Source organism: Schistocerca piceifrons, unplaced genomic scaffold (assembly GCF_021461385.2).
Source record: "Schistocerca piceifrons isolate TAMUIC-IGC-003096 unplaced genomic scaffold, iqSchPice1.1 HiC_scaffold_956, whole genome shotgun sequence".
Classification (NCBI taxonomy): domain Eukaryota; kingdom Metazoa; phylum Arthropoda; class Insecta; order Orthoptera; family Acrididae; genus Schistocerca; species Schistocerca piceifrons.
The window spans coordinates 132,501-137,500 of record NW_025729230.1 but is presented as its reverse complement, the minus strand read 5'-3'; the positions used below and the strand labels follow the sequence as shown (position 1 = coordinate 137,500).

Here is a 5,000-nt window from a genome sequence, read left to right as displayed (position 1 = left end):
ATTGCTCAATCTCGTGCGGCTAGAAGCCGCCTGTCCCTCTAAGAAGAAAAGTAATCGCTGACAGCACGAAGGATGTCACGCGACTAGTTAGCAGGCTAGAGTCTCGTTCGTTATCGGAATTAACCAGACAAATCGCTCCACCAACTAAGAACGGCCATGCACCACCACCCACCGAATCAAGAAAGAGCTATCAATCTGTCAATCCTTCCGGTGTCCGGGCCTGGTGAGGTTTCCCGTGTTGAGTCAAATTAAGCCGCAGGCTCCACTCCTGGTGGTGCCCTTCCGTCAATTCCTTTAAGTTTCAGCTTTGCAACCATACTTCCCCCGGAACCCAAAAGCTTTGGTTTCCCGGAGGCTGCCCGCCGAGTCATCGGAGGAACTGCGGCGGATCGCTGGCTGGCATCGTTTATGGTTAGAACTAGGGCGGTATCTGATCGCCTTCGAACCTCTAACTTTCGTTCTTGATTAATGAAAACATACTTGGCAAATGCTTTCGCTTCTGTTCGTCTTGCGACGATCCAAGAATTTCACCTCTAACGTCGCAATACGAATGCCCCCGCCTGTCCCTATTAATCATTACCTCGGGTTCCGAAAACCAACAAAATAGAACCGAGGTCCTATTCCATTATTCCATGCACACAGTATTCAGGCGGGCTTGCCTGCTTTAAGCACTCTAATTTGTTCAAAGTAAACGTGCCGGCCCACCGAGACACTCAATAAAGAGCACCCTGGTAGGATTTCAACGGGGTCCGCCTCGGGACGCACGAGCACGCACGAGGCGGTCGCACGCCTTCAGCTCGCCCCACCGGCAGGACGTCCCACGATACATGCCAGTTAAACACCGACGGGCGGTGAACCAACAGCGTGGGACACAAATCCAACTACGAGCTTTTTAACCGCAACAACTTTAATATACGCTATTGGAGCTGGAATTACCGCGGCTGCTGGCACCAGACTTGCCCTCCAATAGATACTCGTTAAAGGATTTAAAGTGTACTCATTCCGATTACGGGGCCTCGGATGAGTCCCGTATCGTTATTTTTCGTCACTACCTCCCCGTGCCGGGAGTGGGTAATTTGCGCGCCTGCTGCCTTCCTTGGATGTGGTAGCCGTTTCTCAGGCTCCCTCTCCGGAATCGAACCCTGATTCCCCGTTACCCGTTACAACCATGGTAGGCGCAGAACCTACCATCGACAGTTGATAAGGCAGACATTTGAAAGATGCGTCGCCGGTACGAGGACCGTGCGATCAGCCCAAAGTTATTCAGAGTCACCAAGGCAAACGGACCGGACGAGCCGACCGATTGGTTTTGATCTAATAAAAGCGTCCCTTCCATCTCTGGTCGGGACTCTGTTTGCATGTATTAGCTCTAGAATTACCACAGTTATCCAAGTAACGTGGGTACGATCTAAGGAACCATAACTGATTTAATGAGCCATTCGCGGTTTCACCTTAATGCGGCTTGTACTGAGACATGCATGGCTTAATCTTTGAGACAAGCATATGACTACTGGCAGGATCAACCAGGGAGCTGCGTCAACTAGAGCTGAGCAGCCGGCCGCCCGGGAGTGTGTCCCGGGGGCCCGCGCGAACACGCAAGCGTCCGCTCAATCATTCTGCAAACAGGAGGAGGCTGAGCTCCCCTGCACAATACACCTCGAAACCCTCTCAGGTCCCGGCGGCGCGCAGCGCCGTCCCAAGTACTTGGTCGGGTTCGAGAGAGGCGCAATCGCCCGGAGTTAGGCGAGTAGACGCTTTCGGTGCGACCACCCGTGCTCCCAACTGAGCTTGCCGCTGCCGACAGAGGCCCGGGAGCGTGCTGTCGTGGCATTGCCGGCGGGAGACAACACGCGCCACCTACGGTGACCGGCAGCTCCAACGCCAGCGCCACAGAAGGACAAAAGCCCCACTTGGGTGCCGAAGCGAACTCTCCCAGCACAGCGCACGCGCCAACACATCCGCACAGCTGCGATACAAACCACCAGCGAGAACCGCTGGGGCGACCGAGCAGCAGACGGCGTCGCGGCGCCGAGCGCCGGGCGGCGGCGCATCCTCAACGCACACAGTCCTCAATCGGACCAGCACACTGAAGATGTCCACCGCGCTTCGCACCGGGCCCGCAAGGACCTACTTTGGCCGCACGGCGCCGCGCGCAGGGTGCGCCGGCGCGCAGCTGCGACGCCTGCCGCGTCCGTCGGCCGGCGCGCCTGCCACTGGCCGCCCCCACCAGCCGGCTGTAGCGCGTGCGCCCACGCACCGCGCGGCCAGCACGCCGGGAGGCGCCCCCTCACCGGCCGGGGACGGTCCCACCCAGCCACCGCCGCGTATCGCTTCACACCCAGATGCCGTTCAGTTTCGTCGGCATGGTGGGTATCGCTGGAACAACCGGTTAGTACCTCAACCTATCGTCGCCATCACCGATTCACCCCTAGCGAGAACAACCGCACCACAACAGGTTACCATTTGTTCATTTGCGTAACTTCACCAGAAAACGCAGGCGTCCATCGCCATTTGCAACTTCAACGATTATTGCATGCCTGTGTCAGGTGTCACGCCACACTACGTCTGCCCACATACACGCAACAAAATGTGCACGCCTAGACAATACGTGGAAGGTGGCCCCCGTACGTATGCGATGTCCATTGCTCGAACGACTGTCAACCGGCCTCTGTAGCATGTCGCAGATATGGAACGCGGTGCACCATGCCATCACGGTGTGTGAGGAGAGACGACTAGGTCCGAATACATCAACAGACAGCTCATGCTGATCGCCATCCACGGCGTCCGTTCCTCCCACACGTCTCTATGGCGTACCACACTGCAATCCAGCTCTCATAGGGAGACGACACGTAGCTGCGTGCACAATATTTGCACTGTATGGTCCGCCGTTTTTGGGCGCAGTCGTTGTGCGGTCACACATGTGCCACGATGTATCATTCAGTACATAAGGACGAATGTGCAGTACAGATTGTGGTTCACGCGTACGACATCAGCGGACAGTTGACACAGGCCGCACCACAACGTAGCCTGAGTACGTCGCATGCGAAGGGCATTGAACATGCAAACTTCTCACCAACCAGCTTGCGAAGGCAGGGGGCAAGGTGGGGACGTGGGGAGGGGCGGCATGTACGTCCTGCTGCCATCCACATTACAGTGTACAGCAGGAGCATGTGGAAAGTGAGCAAGACTTGCAAGGTGTTTAACATGAAGCGATACACAGGGGTGCGGGCAGTGCGAGTAGCGAACTATATTGCGAGGGTTGCGGGTGGGCAACACTACAGTAATTGAACGAGTCGTATAACAATTACAGAGCAGGTTTAGGCGACAACGTGGGTTACGTTAAGGCGACAACATGGGTTAGGTTAAGGCACAACATGGGTTAGGTTAAGGCACAACATGGGTTAGGTTAAGGCACAACATGGGTTAGGTTAAGGCACAACATGGGTTAGGTTAAGGCACAACATGGGTTAGGTTAAGGCACAACATGGGTTAGGTTAAGGCACAACATGGGTTAGGTTAAGGCACAACATGGGTTAGGTTGAGGCACAACATGGGTTAGGTTAAGGCACAACATGGGTTAGGTTGAGGCACAACATGGGTTAGGTTGAGGCACAACATGGGTTAGGTTGAGGCACAACATGGGTTAGGTTGAGGCACAACATGGGTTAGGTTAAGGTACAACATGGGTTAGGTTAAGGTACAACATGGGTTAGGTTAAGGTACAACATGGGTTAGGTTAAGGTACAACATGGGTTAGGTTAAGGTACAACATGGGTTAGGTTAAGGTACAACATAGGTTAGGTTAAGGTACAACATAGGTTAGGTTAAGGTACAACATAGGTTAGGTTAAGGTACAACATAGGTTAGGTTAAGGTACAACATAGGTTAGGTTAAGGTACAACATAGGTTAGGTTAAGGTACAACATAGGTTAGGTTAGGTTAGGTTAGGTTACACGTTGTTGTACGGAAAGGTGTAGGGGGGGGGGGGCGGGGGCGGCAGGTTCGTTGATAGTGATTATAGTAAGTGAATGCTTGTGACATGATCAGATTTGTCACGTCAGGATGCACCTTTGGCTTATTAGAGGCGGCGCTCCAATTCTATGCTTGTGTGAGACCTGTGTCTTTGACTCATGTCATTGTTTGTGCGCTGTGACAGGAGGTACTATTGTGATGTTGGGTGCACCGTTGTATAGGACATGTGTGGGTGTTGGTGCCTGGTCTGCGCAATGGTGGATGTCGAAAGGCTGGGATATTGTATTTTCCGCACGGACCTCCTGGTCTGGTTGTGATAGTGTGGATTGTGTAATGTGGCGGAGAAGATGCACTGGATGTTGTTCCATGCTGGTGCTTACATATTGTATGTGCGCCTGTTAGAAGCAGAGAGTGGTGCGTGATCAGAGTGTCTGGCTGACGTGTGGTTCCCATTTTGGGCAGACTCTTTCAGCATGTATACGGACAGTTGTGTATATTTGCTGTAGTTTGATGGCTCTGCATTGATTACTAATCAGCGCCGTGTGTACGGGTAATCTGGTTCCAGTCCAAAATGTTCCATCTGTGTACATTAGTGACAAAGACTCCCCCCATGCAGTGGGGCTCGGTCTGTTATAACTCTTCCGCGTAATATATTTGCCCCACGTTTTTGCGACTGCGAGTGCGAGTGCAACGCGCATGGGGACCGACATGCTGATGGCTCGGTATCGGACGCCGTACAGTGAGCAACGCGATCGCGTCTCTCGCTCGTAAGTGGTACAGGTCGCGGCTCATGTATACGGACAGCGGGAATGTCGCATATTGGAAATAACTCTTCATGAAACGCAAGTTATAGGGGTGGATTGCACTTTACGAGTGCGGGAAACGTCCGCCGTTCATCCGCTGGAGGTGCGAGTTTGGCGGTTGGGGTGGTGCACGAACGGGTGCGGGTGGCGTCATTGCCGGTCCACGGCTTCGTGCGGCAGAGCCACTGGAGATTGGGTGCTATGGTCGACAGAGGCTGCAGCCTT

At 53.9% G+C, this 5,000-nt stretch overlaps 1 non-coding gene across 1 annotated transcript in view; it reads right to left on the bottom strand.

The window, feature by feature from the left end:
- The window catches only part of LOC124773810, a 1,909-nt gene extending 379 nt beyond the window's left edge, over positions 1-1,530 (bottom strand). The window contains exon 1 of the ribosomal RNA XR_007014926.1: positions 1-1,530. This exon is cut by the window's left edge and continues 379 nt beyond it. This is a non-coding gene — a ribosomal RNA (small subunit ribosomal RNA).
- Between the last annotated feature and the right edge of the window lie 3,470 nt (positions 1,531-5,000).